Here is a 19,723-nt window from a genome sequence, read left to right on the forward strand (position 1 = left end):
ATCCTGACGGTAGGCTGAGTGACGTGCAGGTTGGTGAGGCTGCCTAAGTCCAGAAGCTTCCGTAATCCCCTTAGTGTCAGGGCCAACGTCCATCATCTCCTGATCCAAGGCTGAGACCTCCGGGACGTAGTTATCCCTCCTTTCTCTCTCCTCCTCCTGTAGCTTGATGGAGATGCCCCACCCTGGGCCTCTCTGAATCCTCTTCATCAGGTGGGTGACATACCTGTGGGCACGTGGCCCAGGAACAAGTGCTCACATCAGCTCCCTCTCATGCCCAGACCCCAGCTGGGGCCAGAAGAGAACAGCCAGGGCCCAGGTTGGTGCTTATCTTAAAATTGTAATCTTGTGTGGTATTAGTCTTGCTACCATTTCCAAATGGAAGAACAAGAGACTCAAGAAAAATGGCAAGTCAAGGAAGTACATCTCCCACTCAAATGGGCAACAGAGCAGTCAATGGGAAACCTAGAGGGTCCTCTAAATGTTCTACAAATGCTGTTGGTAAACATGATAAATGAAAAGTTTGAAAGCATAAAAAGGATATACATGAATGTGATGAAGCCAATCAAAGAATGAGGGAGGAATTCATAGAATGCACAAACAGAAAGCTGAATGAATTCCAACAAAAGTCCAATGAGAGTAAAGCCTCTGAGCTAAACGACTTCAAAGAGAGCACTCAAATCAAAATCAAGGAGATAAAGAAATCCATACAAGACCTAAAACAAGAGATGCAAGGCATCAAAACTGACCAACTAGAAAGAAGGGAGTTGAAGAACAAAGCAGAAAGAATTGATAGCAGGTTAAACAATGCAGAAGAGGGAATCTTTGAAGATAGCCTAGAGCTTATAAAGACTGAAAATGATTCAAACCAAGTCCCAGAAATATAACAGATCTCTTCAGGAGCTCCAAGATACAATTAGGGAGCTTAATTTAAGGCTAATCGGTATTGAGGAGGACCTGGAGAACGTTAATGGAATTGGAAATATACTTCAGGGAATCATCTCAGAGAACTTCCCAAACATCCAGAAATACAGGCCCATCCAGATATAAGAAGCTTCTAAAACTCCAAACAGACATGACCAGAAAAGAGACATTCCACCACCACATTATAATCCATACAGGAGCAATAGAAAGGATCCTTAAAGCAGCCAGAGAGAAGAGAACAATCACCTACAAAGGAAAACTAATCAGAATAACCACAGATTTCTCAGCAAAGACCACGCAAGCAAGAAGAGCTTGGAATGATGTATGTCATGCCCTAAAGACAAATAACTACTAACCAAGAATACTGTACCCAGCTAAGCTCTCATTCATAGCTGAGGGAAAAATAAAAACCTTCTACAGCAAGGAAAAATTGAAACAGTATATATTAACCAAACCGGCATTACAGAAAATTCTCAGATGTTTTACATATTGAAAATCAACACAAACATGATATTGATAGAGAAATGGCACCTAAAAAGCATGCCAGATAATCACAGCAAGAATCGACAAACCATGGGCCCTAATGAAATAGAAAAAAAATGGTAGGAACTAGTAAATATTTTTCAATCCTAACCCTCAATATCAATGGACTTCACTTTCCAACTAAACAGCATAGATCAAAAAGCAAGATCCATTTTTCTGCTATCTTCAAGAGACACATCTTACCCAAAAAAAACAAACATTCTAAGAGTGGAATAAAATCTATCAAGCTAATGGCCCCCATAAACAGACTGGAGTTACCATCACCATATCAGATAAATTAGATGTCAAACTAAAATTAGTGAGAAGAGACAAAGAAGGGTATTTCATACAAATAAAGGGATCTCTCCTTCAGGAGGATATAACAATCCTGACTATCTACACACCTGATGCCAGAGCACCCAACTTCATCAAACAAACTTTATTTACACTAAAACCACACACAGATCCAAACACAGTCACCAACAATTGTCGGTGACTTTAACACACCATTGTTACCTCTGGATACATCAATAAAGCAAAAAACTCAACAGAGAAACATTAGAACTGAACAACTGCATGGATCAACTAGACCTAACAGACTTCTGTAGGGTATTCCACACAGCAACACCAGAATATACGTTTTTTTCAGCAGTACATGGAACATTTTCTAAAATAAACCACATTTAAAGCAAACCTGTATAAATTCAGAAACACTGAAATTATTCCCTGCATTCTCTCAGATCACAATGGTATAAAATTGGAACTGAACACCGATTTCCACCAAGGGAAACCCCATAACTCATGGAGATTGAACAGCACATTGTCGAATCACCAGTGGGTCATTGAAGAGACCAGAACAGAAATTCAACGCTTTATGTTATTTAACAAAAAGGACCACACAAAATACCAGCTTCTTTGGAACACAGCAAAGGCAATACTCAGAGGAAAATTTATAGCTCTGAGTGCCTTCATTAACAAATTAGAAAAATCTCAAACCAACTATTTAATGGTACACCTTAAGCTCTTGGAAAAAGAGCAACAAACCAATTCCAAATCCAGTAGAAGGAAACAAATTATTAAAATTAAAGCAGAATTAAATGGATTAGAGTCCAAAAAAAAAAACAAGGAAGGAATCAACAAAACAAGGAGTTGGTTCTTTGATAAAATGAACAAAATTGACAGACCCTTAGCCAATCTGACCTCAAAAAAAGAAGGGAACACATCCAAATAAACAAAATCATGGACAAGAATGGAAATGTCATGACAGAAATTACCAAAATCCAGAGCATCATAAAGGAATACTTTTCAAACAAATTTGAGAATCTAGAAGAGATGGATGAATTTCTAGCCAATATTGTCATATCCAGACTGAACCAAAAAGATCTAAGCTAACTAAACAGACATATTTCAAGTAATGAAATAGAAATGGCAATGAGACCCCCTATGCAAGAAAAGCCCAGGACTTGATGGATTCACAGCTGAATTCTATAAGGTCTTCAAAACAGAGCTCACACCAATACTCCTCAAACTCTCCAACGAAATTGAAAGTGAAGGCTCTTTGCCAAACTCATTCTATGAAGCCAGCATAACCCTAATCCTAAAACCAGACAGGGACTCATTAAATAAAGAGAACCATAGACCTATTTCTTTGATGAACAGTCATGCAAAACTTCTCAACAAAATACTGGCCAACAATCTTAGCAACTCATCAAAAAATTATACACTATGATCAAATAGGATTCATCACAGGGATTCAAAGCTGGTTCAATATACGCAGGTCAATTAATATAATTCATCACATCAACATGAGCAAGGACAAGAATCATATTATCATCTCAAAAGATGCAGAAAGATCCAACACTCCTATATACTAAAAGCTCTGGAGAAACTAGGAATCCATGGAACATTCCTCACTATGATAAAAGCCGTGTATGATAAACCTACAGCTAGCATTATACTTAGGGCAAAAAGCTAAAGCCATTTCCTCTAAAATCAGGAAGAAGATAAGGATGCCCATTCTCTCCACTCCTCTTCAATGTAGTATTAGAATTCCTAGCAGAGCAATAAGGCAAGAAGCAAACATAAAAGGGATTCAAATAGGGAAAGAGGAAGGGGAACTTTCCCTCTTTACAGATGACATGATTCTGTATTTAAAGAACCCTATAGACTCCACTCCCAAGTTGCTTGAGCTGATTCAAAACGTTAGCAAAGTAGCAGGGTATAAAATTAACCCTCAAATATCAGTGACTTTCCTGTATGCCAACAATGAGAAGAGTGATGCAGAAGTAGGAAAGCAACTCCTTTTGGAATAGCCTCAAAGAAAACAAAATACTTAGGAATTAACAAAGGATGTAAAGGACCTTTATGATGAAAACTTTAAAAACCTGAGAAAGGAAATTAAGGCAGAATTGAGGAAGTAGAAAAAACCTCCCATGCTCCTGGATTGGAAGAATTAACATCGTGAAAATGGCAATCCTGCCAAGGACTATCTACAAATTTAATGCAATACCCATCAATATCCCAACATAATTCTTTCATGAAACAGAAATAAAAGACCCCCATATAGCAAAAAACAATCCTTAACAGAAAGAACAGTGGAGGAGGAGTATCAATACCAACTTTAGACTCTATTATAGAGGTATAGTAATCAAAACAGCGTGGTACTGGTATAAGAACGGGCTTGAGAACCAATGGAATAGAACTGAAGACTCAGAAATCAACCTGCAGACCTATGGCCACCTATTGTTGATAAGGGAGTCAAAAAGGAAAGAAAGAAAGAAAGAAAGAAAGAAAGAAAGAAAGAAAGAAAGAAAGAAAGAAAGAAGAAAGACAGCCTCTTCAACAAGTGGTGCTGGCAGAACTAGTTAAACACCTGTAGAAAACTATAGTTGGATCCTTCTATGTCACCATGCACCAGAATTAATTCCAAATGGATCAAAGACTTTGAGGTAAAAGAAGATACCCTCAAAACTTTACAGGAAGGAATAGGAGATACAATAGAATTCCTTGGCATGGGTCGAAACTTTCTTAATAAAGACATAGAAACACAAAAAATTAAAGAAAGTTTGGACAACAGGACTGCATTAAACTGCAGAGCTTCTGTATGGTAAAGGACATAGCTAGCAAGTTAAATAGAAAGCCCACAGAGTGAGAGAAGATCTTCACTAGCCATATAACAAATATCTTATTTCTAAAAATATACCTACAACTAAAAAATTTGAATCTCTCCAAAACAAATCCTCAAAGAAACAACCATCCCATTAAAATGGTCAAAGACTTAAAGAGAGTCTTCTCTGAAGAGGAAATAAGAATGGCCTATACACACATGAAGAAACGCTCAGCATCTCTGGTCATAAAAGAAATGCAAATCAAAACAACTTTGAGATTCCACCTCACTCCAGTGAGAATGGCCATGATCAAGAAATCTAATAACAATAGATGCTGGTGGGGACGTGGCCAGGAGCAATCACTACTACACTGTTGGTGGGAGTGCCAACTCATTCAACCACTATGGAAAGCACTGTGGAGATTCCTCAAAAGACTAAACATAGAGCTCTCCTATGGCCCAGAAATCCCACTCCTTGGCATTTACCCAAATGTCCAGAAACAAGGGCATACTAAATCCACTAGCACAGTGATGTTCATTGTAGCATTATCTACCATAGCTAAGATATGGAACCAACCCAGATGCCCCTCAGTAGATGACTGGATCAAGAAGATGTGGTACCTATACAAAATGGAATTCTATGCTGCCATCAGAAAAAATGACATTGCCCCATTGTAAGGAAATGGAAAGACCTGGAAGAAATCATATTAAGTGAAGTAAGCCAGACCCAAAGGAACATAGACTCCATGGTTTCCCCCATTTGTAATAATTAGTACACATCTAGGACTCTAGCAGAGGATCATGATAGCTCAAAAGCTATGTACATATCATCATACAGGATGAAACTAAACAAAATGAACTCTAGGACATGGAAACAAGAGGCTATCTTTGTGATTGTTGTTCTTAAGGTACTATGTTATTTCTTTTGTCTTTTTCCCCCTATGGTTAATCTCATATGGTTATTGAATCTGACTTTGTTAGCTGATATAATATGTTTGTTTATTTGAAATAGGGAAGGAAAAGGGGGAAAAAACAAGATGAGTGGAAGGGGGTGGGGGGTGGGAAACGGGGACAGAAACATGAGAAGGGTATCAATGCATGAGAAGTAATGCACCCACTAGCTGACAAATGTTACTGTAAACCCTCTGTACATTACCCCGACAATAAAATAAAATAAAAAGATTGCTTTACCAAATAATTTGGTTAAGGCAAAGGAGCTGATACAAAGTACTCACCTGAAGAGAAAAAAAGACCCAGATCAGCAGGCTGAAGCACTAAGTTCTAAGCACAGGCCCAGGAGCGTGGCAGGGTGATTAAGGAAGACTACTGATGCTTTGCTAAGCACAGGTCCAGGACCGTGTCGACGTGGTTCACAATGACTGCCCACTCCTCAGTGAGAGGAAAAGAAGCAACCTTGAAATAGAATCTCATCACATCTTCCTGGACCAAATTTCACTACAGTAATTGGGTCTGTGAGAGAGAGGACTGCTAAAGAAATTAGGTGCTCTTTGAGCTCAGCTGTAGTAATGCATCCAAATCATCCACTGAGAATTCTCATTACGAATAATCTGGCTGGCTGCACTGTGAATGCAACCCAGAGGCAGCCCTCACTTTCATGGCCACAAAGGCCCGAAATCCAGCACCATCGTCTGCACTGGGATGCTCAACTGCAAGCCCGTGCCAAGGTTGTTCATACTCCACGGACTCTGCCCTACCGTTGAGCTGTGTCAAGGGGGTGGGGCAGCCTCAACCACATCTCAGAGCAGTTTCCACCTACCCCAACTCCATCACACTAACTTGTTGAAAGGAAACTGGTACTATCATCCACACAAGAAGGCTAAGAAGAGAATCTCCCCAACTGAGTTAAAGGCACGCGATGAGATTAATGGGGCTGTTCCTGTCATAATTCCACTTACAGTGGAGGTGGTAAACCAGTTTACTTCCTGATGTGTCCATGGCTGCAATCACTACCTCATTCCCCTTTCCACGTTTGTTTTTACTCCTATTATTGAAGAAGTCAGAAAGAATCCCATTTTCAGTTTACTTGGCATGTGAACCCAACTACAGACTAAAAATAAAGCATTCCATAAGCATAATGTTTTATTACACAGATTAGTATGCATCTATGACACACAAACCCTCAGCCTAATTTTAATTATGTTCTAAAAATCTAAGTGCCAGTGACTGTATATAGAGATTCCCTTCCTGAATACTTGTTTGTTAAACACGTCATTTGAAATATGATGTAAAAATCAATGTTGATAAAGTATTTAATAGAAAAATAAAGCACTCTTTTAAGTGAGTGAAATATGTCTGGGCCACACACAGTCTAATTAGAGGACTCCTCCACCTAAGAAGCAGCCGTGGGTGGACCTAGACCTCCAACAGACAGCGGGATGAGCTGGCCTTTCGTCTTCTCTAATGCACCTGCCAGGGCTGGAAACAACCGATAATCCAGTGAGTGAGAGCAAAACCAGCTAGAACACCCTTGTGTCTGCACTCTAAGGAGCACTTTCCTCTCACAGCCTTACCCGAGGGCTAGATGGGAGCACCACAGGGGCTGTGGCTGGCCGCCAGCTGCTCACCAGTGAGTCAGTCTGACCAACCGTGCCAACGGCTTTGGCAAACAACAACAACAATGTAGCCAGCCCAAGACAATTACAAGAAGACAAATTCATTGTAAGAGTAAGCTAAATTTGGCACAGATCTGCATGCCTCCCCTTGTCAGAGGACCAGTCACTTGCTATCTATGATGAGGGAATGAAAGAGACTTAGTGCCAAGTCCAGGGACATGGCAGGCTGGCACAGATCTCCTCATCCCGTTCCACACCTCGAGGCCAGACACACAGACACACAGACCTGTCAGCATTGAGCCCTGAGCAAGAACAGTGCACTGTGCCTACACTGCACCTCTGTGCACCCCAGGGAGTTTGAGATCACACATGCCATCACCCCAAGCCACAGGCAGGGAGCAGTCTTCATCTCAAAAAGCTTGTCTGAAAGAGGAGCTTTTCAGTACTTTGTGAAGAAACAGAAAACCTACCTAGTGTTGGGTCCGTCCCAAACTCAAGAGTTTTGCTACCTCCTTCCTTCTTTATTTCACAAATATTTGTTGAGGGCCCATCACTGGTAATTGTTCTGCTTTTGTTCATGTGACTGCATCTGTAGTGTCTCCAAATCCATGTGCTAATAAGCCTGTGATATAGCTCTCTAGAACCTTTGTGTTCAAACACTAGGTAATTGGTCACAGAACTGGGAAATCCTTCCCTCCCTCCCTCCCTCTTTCTCTCCCTCCCTCCCTCTCTCTCTCTCTCTTCCTCCATCCATCTCCCTCTCCCTCCCTCCATCTCCCTCTCCCTCCCTCTCTTCCTTCCCTCCCTCTCCCTCCCTTTCTCTCCCTCCCTCCTTCCCTCTCTTTCTCTCCCTCCCTCCCTCCTTCCCTCTCTACCTCTCTCCCTCTCCCTCCCTCCCTCTCTTTCCCTCTCCATCCCTCCCTCCCACTTCTGTCTCTCTCCCCCTCCCTCTCTCTCCCTCTCCCTCTCTCCCTAGTATCTGCTTTCCTTTTCAGCATGGGCAAATGGCAGTGTCTTTTCCCTAGATTAAGAACACCAGCCACCAGAAGCAGCAGAGAAGACAGGAGACACCTGCACTCTGCTCAGCTCACAAAGAACACAAACACTTCAGAGTTCCCTTTGCTGGGATGGAGCCTCAGGACCCCTGGGAGTGTCATACCTGGCCCTCTTCAGAACACAAACATTTTGAATCTCCCTATTCTGGGGTGAAGAAACCTCAGAACAGCATCAGCAGGCAGCGCAAACTCCTGCAGCTTCATCAGAGTCCAAGAGCTCAGTGTATTTGCAAAGCTTGCTTATGCCTTTCATTAAAAGGCATTTTTGAAAATGAGGTTTAATGGACATTATGTATAAACAATTTACACATTTTCCCTTCCCACAGACTGGAGCTGCCATGGAGATGAGTCATGAAAACCATGCCTTGCTGTTCTTCAAGCAAGGCTGCCCCAAATTCAGTGTTTTCCATGTCTTCTCTATGTCATTATTGTGAGGTTCATGAGCATGAGCCAGGCATGTTGTGTAGAAGGTGGCTCAGCCTGGCTCTGGGAGTGTCCAACTGTTTGGAATCACACACACACACACACACACATCAAGATTAAAATGCTGACTAGAATCACAATGTATAATTTCTCCTTTTGGTATAGACCAGCTCATTAACTATAGACTTGCTTCTTGAAGTTTGAAATTCATTCTTTTTTTTTTTGGTCAGTCATGGGGCTTGAACTCTGGGCCTGGCCACTGTCCCTGAGCTCTTCAGCTCGAGGCTACCGCCCTACTCTTTGAGCCACAGTGCCACTTCCAGTTTTCTGGTAGTTAATTGCAGATGACTCTCATGGACTTTCTTGTGCCAGGGCTGGCTTTGAACCACAATCCTTAGATCTCAGCCTCCTGACGTGAGCCACTGTGCCTGGGAAATTAATTCTTTTTTTTTTTTTTTGCCAATCCTTGGAATTGAACTCAGGACTTGGGCACTATCATTGGACAGTTTTCGCTCAATGATAGCACTCTGCCAGTTGAGCCACAGCTCCACTTCCAGCTTTTTCTGAGTATGTGATACCTAGAAATCGAACCCAGGGCTTCGTGCATGCTAAGCAAGCACTCTACCACTAGTCCATGCTCTGGAAAATTCATTTTTAAAGATAAGTGAGATGACTCATATCTGTAATCCTGTCTTCTCAGCAATAGGCATAGAAAGGACCCGTGCGGTGGCTCATGCCTGTAATATTAGCTACTCGAGAGGCTGAGATCTGAGGATCGTGGTTCAAAGACAGCCCGGGTACTAAAGTCCGATGAGACTCCTATCTCCAATTAACTACTAGAAAACTGGAAATGGCATTGTGGCTCAAGGAGTAGAGCCATAGTGCTGAGCTAAAGAGGTCAGGGATAGTGTCCAGGCCAGAGTTCAAGCCCCATGACAGACAAACTCTAGGATATGGAAACAAGAAGTTTATCTTTGTGATTGTTGTTCTTAATGTGCTATGTAAAGTTATTTCTTTTCGCTTTTTTCCCCTTATGGTTTATCTCATGCTATTACTGTATCTAAGTTTGGTACCTGGTATATTGTATATATGCCTATTTATTTATTTGAAATAGTAAAGGGAAGGGGAAAAACAAGATGATTGGGAGGGGTGGGGGGAGAAAAAGTGGGAGGAAAACATGGGAAGGGGTATCAATGGTCAAGAGGTAATGTAACACACTAGCTGATGAATGTAACTGTAACCCCTCTGTACATTATCCTGACAATAAAACACAATTTAAAAAAAGAAAAGAAAATACTTTAAAAAAAGGACCATGGCTGAAGACAAGCCCAGGCACAAAGTTCACAAGACTTATCCCAACCAATAATAAGAAAGTAATTATTTTTTTAAAGCTGGTTTGGAGGTATAAGTCTGTCACCTTAGCTATGTAAGAAGCATAAGTAGAAGGACAGTCCATGCTGGGAACAAATTTGAGACCCTTTAAAAAAAAAGTATAAAAGCAAAAAAGTCTAAGTATAACAAGTGGCAGGGCACTCAAGTGTGCCCTGAGTTTCAAACCTCAGTACTGCACACACACACACACACACACACACACACACACACACACACACACAAGTTCTGTTAGTAGCACTGGATTTTTAATGCTAAATGAAGTATGGCATTGAATTATTTTTGCTGAATACATTGAAAAATAACATCTATCGTTTCTGACATGTTTTTCTTTTTGTAGTTTCTCCAAGTAAGACATGTCAAGAAGCAGCTTTCCTGTGATGTGCACCTCAGAAATAAATAGAATGAAATCTAACAGATGGCTTGGATTAAATTTGAGCAGTGATAAGTAATGGCTTTTAGGACAGCTGGGTAATGTACTCTTTGCTCAAAAACATGTTTGATCTGAAACAAAAACATTCATACAGTTTCCATGCAAATGAAAGTGAATCAAGGCTGAGTGGTGGTGAGACGCTGTCTGGTCTTCTCCCGACACGCTCTCTGCCACCTTCAAAGCCATATGTTCCACTTGATAGAAATGAGACAGAATTGAGGTTTTAAAGTCTGCATCCAAACATTTGCAGCATATACTTATCAACTTGTGGAAAGATAATTTTTATTAATCAAAGGACATACTAAAGCCATTACAAGGACATACTAAAGCCACAGGCACAACAATGTTCACTGCAGCACTATTTACCATGGCGAACATATGGAACCAACCCAGATGTCCTCAGTAGATGATTGGATCAAGAAGATGTGGTACCCATACAAAATGGAATTCTATGTTGCCATCAGAAAGAAGTGACATCGCCTCATTGTAAGGAAATGGAAAGACTTGAAAAAAATCATATTAAATGAATTAAGCCAGACCCAAAGGAACATAGGCTCAATGGTTTCCCTCATTTGTAATAATTAGAACATACCTAGGACTCTCCTAGCAGAGGATCACAATAGCTCAAAACCTAGATACAGGATCTCCGGGATATGGAAACAAGAGCTTTATCTTGTGTGATTGCTGTTCTTAAGGTACTACATTATTTCTCTTCTCTTTTGTTGCCCTTTGGTTAATCTCATATTGTTACAGTATCTGACTTTGTTATCTGGTGTATTGTATATATGTTTATTTGTTTATTTGAAATAGGAAAGGGAAGGGGGAAAAACAAGATGATTGAGAGGTGGTGAGGGAGGAAAATGGGGACAAAAACATAAGGAGAATCAATGTGTGAGAAGTAGTCCAACTACTATCTGGTGAATGTAACTGTAACCCCTCTATATATTAAATTTTTTTAAAGTTTAAAAAATAGAATAAAATAATAAATAATGAAAACGTTATTTTAAAAAAGCCAATAAAATAGAGCTATGGTAACCCATGCTTGGGAATTCTAGGGAATCACTGAAAGCCTATTTGAAAAAACAAAGTTTCTGAATCGCTGGTTACTTTTTGATGTTTTAAATAAGGATGCACTCTGTGGTCTGTGATTCAGTCATCACAGTTCTACAACCATGTGGGTCTATGTCTATGTTTGGGTTTGTTTATAGGTAAAATAAAATAAGAAAAATGTAACCCCCCCCAAAAAAAAGGTTTGGGTTAAAAAAACAAACTTAAGTTGTCTTAATCCTAAGCACTGTGTGACAAATTCTCAAGGCTGGAAAGAGGAAGTGTTGTCATCCGCAATTAGGGCCCCACACTAGAAGCAACCTTCATCACAGAAACACTTTGTGCCCGGTTCCAGGAGCTCACGCCTGTAATCCTAGCTACTTAGGAGGCTGAGATCTAAGGTTCAGGCTTCTAAGCCAGCTCTGGGGTGGAAGTCCATGATACTCTTATCTCCAATAAACTACTCAGAAAAAGGCAGAAGTGACTTAGTGGTTAGCAGAACACTAACCTTGAGCACAAAGAGGCTCAAGGACAGTGCCCAGGCCCTGAGTTCAACCCCAAGAGCAGGAAAAAGAAAAAACGTTGACAAAATCCACTGTTCAAATTTTCAAAAATAGCTTTTTGGCTTTTTTGTCAGTTGTGGGACTTGAACTCTGGGCCTGTTTGCTCACTGCTCCTGAGCTCTTCAGTTCAAGGCTACTGCCCTACCTCTTGAGCCACAGCACCACTTCTGGTTTTCTGATGGTTAATTGGAGATAAGAGTCTCATGGACTTTAGTGCCCTGGCTGGTTTTGAACTCTGATCCTCAAATCTCAGCCTCCTGAGTAGCTAGGATTATAGGTGCAAGCCACCGGCGCTCGGCTTCAAAAACTATTTTTGAATGATAGAAAAGTAACATTAGGATGCAATTTTAATAGAATTCATTAATTTTACAAGCTCACTGAATCTTCATGAGAAACCAAAACAGTACAGTAAAACTAGACTAATAATTGCAACTGCAAATAAATAAATAAATAACCAACGAACTCAGAAGAGAGTTTACTGAGGAGGTCCTACACTGCGGACAGCCTCCACATTACTGAAAGCGAAAGTAAGTCTCTGGTTCTTTAGTCAGCTGAGTTTGAGAGAAGAATTGGAGAAGGCATAGTGAAATTTCAACAAATCCCAGTAGCAGCAGCTTCAAAACACCATCTGATTTTCTGAATTACAAATCTGGACATGGAAGTGAGCCAAAGAACGCTGAAGGCTGCCAGATTCTCCAGTCAGATGCATACACTTACTCGTGCATGTCTCAGAAAGTAAAAGAAAAAGAAGGAGAAAGGAGACAAGCAACCTGTTGGTCCACATGAAATGCAAATGTGGTCAGAAAAGCACAGCAGCAGGACAGGACAGGACAGGTCACTGACAACCTGGACTGTTGGTGGCCATCCATTCAGACTCAGTCACAGCACTGTCCTTTAGTTCAACCAGCTCAAGCAACCTCAGCACTACATGTATCTGATATCTGATCCACAGAGAAAGTAGAGATGAAGAATGTCTTCCAATACCCAATGCCATGCCTTTCTTCTCCCAAAACACAAATCAAGGCGAACCAGTGGACCTCATGTGGGATGCAAGCCAGTCTCCTGGACAGCAGCCACTTACTCATCCTGCAGACAGCAAGGAGTCCTCTCTCCACTAGTCAGGACAAAGAAACAGCCTACAAGTGATCCTCAAATGACAACTTGATAGCCAGTACCTTTTAAAGTCAAAGGAAAGAGGTTTGAACCAAGAGCAGCCTGCACAAATGGATTCTCTGGCAGAGGCAAGAGGTCACCACACCCGTAAAACAGGAACCAGACACCTGCTTTGTACCCAGCAGAGCTGCCAGGAGCCGTGCCACACCTGAGTGGAGACACAGATCTCAGGAATGCTGACCTCTATTCTCCACCTTTTTCCCCCACAGCAAATGACATGGGCCTCAGCACAGGCCTTGGGGTCATGGATGGATTCCCCTCCAGTGACCCTTGACTATTCCATACAGTATCAACAAACTGCCTTTCGAACTCAGCACCAGGTTCAGCCAGGATGTTCCTAAGTCTCAGAGATCTTAGAATCTTACCCTCTGAACCACATTCTTTGGGAAATAAACCTCTCATCTACTCTGTATTTAGGCATAAAAATACCTACTGTGCACTGGGTCACTCCGTCAGTGGCAGGTATTATTTGGTATAGTCTTCACAACACCCCTCCTGCACAGAACCTATTCTGTTTTCCTTGTAGATGAGTAGGACAAAGCAAGACGCTGAGAGACTGCTGAAAATTGGAACAGGGACATAGCCTTTGGTTTGCAGCACCCAAGCACTGTTCAATGGCTTCCACAGGCTGTGTGTGAGCAGCTTCCTCCTGGGGCAGATACTCGTGTGCATGTGGTCTTGTATGCCCTGTGATCCTCACACAGAGATAAAGAGGTCTGGGGCAGGGATAAGTGGACTGTCCATTCCACTCATGCTGCTTCCATCATTCGCTCATCCTTGTTAAGGAGATGCTTTTACTCAGTCAAGGAGGAGAGGGAGGCATCACTATTATTCTCCCAGAGAAGTAGGACAGCCTTTCATGACCAGCTGAACATCACTTTCTGCAAAGGCTATGTCCACAACTGCTGGAGAAAAAGTTTCCGTTGAAGATCTCTCTTGCTCTTTTTCTTAGGTGTCTCTGGCTAGAGATTTTTAAGTGTGTGCTCATAGCATGAACACATATACACTCATTAACAAGCATCATGCCGGTGTTAGGAAACAGTCTCACAAGAAGGCGGAGGTGCCTTCTGGGGGTGGGCATGGAGCAGTAAATTAGCAAAATGATTCTCTCTGGTCTTGGTCATGTGACATACTCCAGCCCTGGTGGCCAAGCCAGGCACCACCAGTAAAATGACCTGGGAAGCAGAAGCCTGCCAACCACTTTGATAATGGATCTTATCTGCCAACCTGGCCGGGCTTTAGCACCTAGTTGTTGGGTCAAACCCTGAAGTGGCTGTGAGGCTATCTTCTAGACTGTCAGTGGCTTTGGGCACAGGAGATAATCTCCCCTAGTGGCCAACTGGCCAAGGCCTGGGTGGAGGCCATGGAATGCCTGCAGCCAGAAACTTCATATAACACACTGTGTGAAGTCCTGTGTTACCTGCTTTCCAAAAAGGAGCTAAAACTCCAACCACCATAGTCAAGGTGTTAACACCTAATGCTTCCTAGGCTTCAAATTCTGCCTGATTTCCATGGTTCTGCTTACCTGTAACTACTTGCTAACATAGTGATGTGGAACTGAACTTTAAACTGAGGGTGCCTAGAAATGTACTCGTACAAAGAAAAAGGAGTGCTGAAGCACTTCCTTTACCATAAAAAGAAGAAAAAAGTCCTTTTCTGGCATCCAAGACGTCAAAGTGAGGATGTGGTGGGTTTTCTGGGGCGAAATATCGGATTTTGCTGGGTCTTCCCATAGGAGCTGTGATCAACTGTGCTGACAACACAGGAGCCAAAAACCTGTATATCATCTCTGTGACGGGGATCAGGGGCAGCTGAACAGACTTCCTGCTGCTGGTGCAGGTGACATGGTGATGGCTACAGTCAAGAAAGGCAAACCAGAGTTAAGGAAGAAGGTACATCCTGCAGTGGTAATTCGACAACGAAAGTCATGCAGGAGAAACGATGGTATATCCCTTTATGTTGATGATAATGCAAGTGTCATAGTAAACAATAAGGGGGAGGTGAAAGGTGATGCCATCACAGGACCTGTTGCAAAGGAATGTGCAGACTGTGGCCCAGGATTGCATCTAATGCAGGCAGCACTGCACAATGCTTCAGTGCATTTTAAAAAGCCAATGCCCTATTAAAATTATTTGTTCTCAGTGAAGAAAAAAGAATAAAAAGTAATTATGAAAATAGAAGAGCAAGTGCAGTGCACATCAGAGACCGTGAAGCACATCAGAGTGATAGTTGCAGCTGACCGAGCATGGTATCTCACAGCTGTAATCCCAGCTACTTGGGAGGCAAAGATCACAAACACTGTGTGGTTCTAGGCCAGCTGGAAAAGAAAGCTATTAAGACGCCTTCTCAGTTGATAAGCTGGGCATAGTGATGCACGTTTATTATCCTAGCTACCCCAGAAGCCATACACAGGAGGATCACAGTCTGAGGGTGGCTCTTGGCAAAAATACAAGCCCCTGCCTGAAAAATAACTGAAGCAAAAAATGGGCTGGGAGCATGATTCAAGTAGTGAACACCTGCCTTCAAGAACAAAGCCGGGGCCACACACACACACAAAATCCTAAAAGCCACCTGGGTTGTTCTTTTAAAAGGTTTTTGTTCACACACAGAAACTGAGAAGAAAAATCTAAAATTATTCACGCCCCACCAGTCTGCGGGAAGTGCTATTAGCACTTTGGTACATTTCCTTATATAGTTAAGATCACATTATTGGTATGGTTTCATAGCTTCCTTTTCATTTAATAGTTACCAGAATTTTTTTGCATCCTTAGAAAACTCTTTGTAAATGTTATTTCCCTGGCCTCACAGTTTCCCCTCACAAAGCCATAATTACTTTACCATGCCTCTGTTTTGCACAGTTGGGCCACTTAAATTCATCCAATCCCGAGTGGACAGCAAGCCACATGCAGATTCAGGCAAGCGACCGAAAAGTGGGAGAGAATGGAGGTATAACCCCAACCATCATTTTCATGCCTGGTTTTTCAGGGGAAGGTCAATGTGCTTACATATTACTCAGTCACCCCTTTTCAGAGTCTTTTCTGACCAAGACAGCCATTTTATAGCAATGGAAATTACAAGAGGAACTACAAGATGCAAATTGTTCTGTGAGGCACCCTACTTGCATATGGCCCCAGGACAACATTATTACAAGAAAAACAGACCTCAGGTCATGGGAGCGGGTCTATTTTACAAATGCCAGCTGATGAATCATTCTGTGATATGTACAGTGAGAAGGAAATCAGTAAAAAAAAATTCCATTTGCAGTAGCCTCAAAAAACATTTTTAGAAATAAACCTAACCAAGCAAGCAAAAGATCTCTATAATGAAAAAGAAATTGAAGATGACAATCAGGAAACGGAAGGACTTCCCATGTTCATGGATAAGTAGAATTAACATTGTGAAAATGGCCAAACTGTCAAATATGATCTACAAATTTAATGTAACCCTTTCAAAACCCCAATGACATTCTTCACCAAGATAAAGAAAACAATCCAGGCTTGGCATAGTGGCTCACGCCTGTCATCCTAGCTACTCAGGAGGCGGAGATCTGAGGATCAAGGTTCAAAATCAGCCCAGGCACAAAAGGACCTGAGACTCTTATCTCCAATTAACTTCTAGAAAATAGGAAGTGGGCCTTTGCTGAAGAGTAGGGTGGTAGCCTTGCTGAAGAGCTCAGGGACAGTGTCCAGGCCAAGTTCAAGTCCCATGACCCACAAGAAAGAAAGAAAGAAAGAAAGAAAGAAAGAAAGAAAGAAAGAAAGAAAGAAAGAAAGAAAGAAAGAAAGAAAGAGAGAGAAGGAAGGAAGACAGAAGGAAGGAAGGAAGGAAGGAAGGAAGGAAGGAAGGAAGGAAGGAAGGAAGGAAGGAAGAAAAAAGGAAGGAAAGAAATAAATCCAAGAATTCAAGAATTCATATGGGCAAACAAAACCCTCAAATTCCAGACCTCAAGCTCTATTCAAAGCTATAATAACAAAAACAGCTTGGTATTAGCACAAAATAGACCCAAGGATCAATGGAACAGACTAGGAGACCAGGATATAAAAACCAAACACAGTCATCTGATATTTGATAAGGGAGCCAAATATACAGTCAGAAAAAAATAGCCTCAGGAGTGTTGCCTAGTGGTAGAGTGTTTGTCTAGCATGCATGAAGCCTTGGGTTCAATTCTTCAGTATCGCAACATGTAAAGAAAAAAAGCTGGAAATGATGCTGTGGCTCAAGTGGTACAGCACTAGCCCTTGAGAAAGCTTAAGGACAGTGCCCAGATCTTGAATTCAAGTCCCAGGACTGGCAAAAAGAAAAGACAATAAGACAGGACAAGACAAGGAAAGAAAAGAAAAGAAAAGAAAAGAAAAGAAAAGAAAAGAAAAGAAAAGAAAAGAAAAGAGATAGCCTCTTCAATAACTGGTGATAAGAAAACTAGATATAACATGCAGAAAGTTATAAAATGGATCCCTGTCTGTTACCATTCATTGGTATCAACTCAAAGTGGATCAAAGACTTCAACATCAGACTAGAAACTTGGAATTTACTCCAAAGGAGAGTAAGAGAAACATGAGAACTCATAGGCATAGGCAAAATCTTTTTGTAGAGCTCCAGGGGAACAGAGGTAGAAGTCTTCACAAATGGGATTACATAAAAATAAAAAGTTTCTACACAGCAAAGGACATAGTTACTAAACTAAAAAGAAAGCCAACAGACTGGAAGAAGGTCTTTACCAGCAGTACACCCTAATATCCAAAACATATAAGGAGCTCAAAAAATTATCCCTCCCCCAAAAGAAATCCTAATAAACTACTAATCAATATATGGGCAAAGAAGCTTAAGAGAGGCTTCTCAGAAGCAGAATGCAAAATAGACACAAAAGAAATCACTTAACATCCTTGACCATAATCAAGAACTTGTTCAACAAAAGTGCTGGTAGGGATGTGTGGAAAAGGGATCCTCTGCACTGTTGACAGAACCAGTACAACCACTCAGAAGGGAGGTGTGGAGGTTCCCCAACAAACTTCCCTATGGCCATACCACCCTAGGAGGTCCTCAGATCATGACAAGGAATCCTCTGCACTGTTGACAGAACCAGTACAACCACTCAGAAAGGAGGTGTGGGGGTTCCCCAACAAACTTCCCTCTAGCCATACCACCCTAGGAGACCCTCAGATCATGACAAGGAGAAGGCAATAAAACACTTGCACATCCATCCGTGTTCATTGCTCTCTACTCTCAATAGCCAGGTGGCAGAAGTAGCCCAGACACCGCACAGCAGATGAGTAGATCGATAAAACATGGTTATATAAACACAATGGAATTTTATTCATCCATTAGAATGAGATGATGGCATTTGCAGGGAGATGGATAGACCTAGAACAAGTCATGCTACATGAGGAAAGCTAAGTACAGAGGGACAAATGACATGTGTTTTCTCACATGCAGAAGCAAAAGTTAAAATATGACTAGATATAACCTATATAGGACTCCAGGCAGTCAGACACAGTCAGAGTAAAGAAGAATATGCGTAGGAGAGAAACACAAATGAACACAAGGAAACACAATCATTTTGTGTGGGTGGTGGTGGTGGCAGCGGCGGCCGTGGTGGTGTTCATGTTTGCTTTGGGGTTTTTTCTCCTTCCGTGGAGAAAAGCAAACAAGTGGATGCAGAAAAGGAGGATGGAAAGGTGGAAAATGCACTTATGTTATTCAATATACACTATGTGGAAAATGACTGAGATAACTTGCGGGCAGGATGGAAGAGGGAAACTGGGGGAAAGTAAAGGAAGGATAACATTGTCCCCAAAAAAAGTACTCATCTGACTTAAGAAATGGTAGCCCTCTGTGCAACACATTAATAATAACAATAAAATTATAAGAAAAAATTTAAATCTGAGTTCATAGATATAATAGCCACCTGTGGATACATCTGTTACCTGTTTTTGTGTCTTGTTTAGTATCTTTCCAGATGGATGCCAGGCATAATGCAACTATAAGGATTATGAGAAATTATAGCTTTCCTCTGCCTCTCTGTTTAGAAGCCAGACTGGAACGAAATCATCCTGGTCCAACCCAGGCCCAAGCCAACAAGAGGGGTGTCCTATGTGAGGACAGGTGACCCCCAATCAGTCAAGAGGGGTGTCCTATGTGAGGACAGGTGACCCCCAATCAATCAAGAGGGGTGTCCTATGTGAGGACAGGTGACCCCCAATCAGTCAAGAGGGGTCTATGATCCAATTCTGATCACTATCAATTCTCCTAGAAAATGCCCAGTGTTAAGAGTTTGATGTGAGAACACTCTTGGACACAAGTGAGGTAGGTATCAGACTGACATCCCTCAACTACCCCTTGTTCTCTTTTCACAGGGCCCTGGAGGTAAGAATAATTTTTACATTTTTAAGGGTTATTGAGGGATAAAGACATAAGCAAGAGAAAGAGGAGAAGGAGGAGGAAGAGAAGAAGTGGAAATGATTGCGCATATCCTTCAAAGCCAAGGAGAGTAATCATTTGGCCATTTCAGGAGGAGTTTT

At 41.7% G+C, this 19,723-nt stretch overlaps 1 protein-coding gene and 1 pseudogene across 1 annotated transcript in view; one reads left to right on the forward strand and one right to left on the reverse strand.

The window, feature by feature from the left end:
• Positions 1–19,723, reverse strand: part of Ptprn2 (protein tyrosine phosphatase receptor type N2) — a 228,394-nt gene that overhangs the window by 125,890 nt on the left and 82,781 nt on the right. The gene's annotated exons all lie outside the window — the stretch shown is intronic.
• The window catches only part of LOC150063849 (large ribosomal subunit protein uL14-like), an 11,828-nt pseudogene continuing 6,332 nt past the window's right edge, over positions 14,228–19,723 (forward strand).

Source organism: Megascapheus bottae, chromosome 5, assembly GCF_031878675.1.
Source record: "Megascapheus bottae isolate mThoBot1 chromosome 5, mThoBot2.hap1, whole genome shotgun sequence".
Classification (NCBI taxonomy): Eukaryota; Metazoa; Chordata; class Mammalia; order Rodentia; family Geomyidae; genus Megascapheus; species Megascapheus bottae.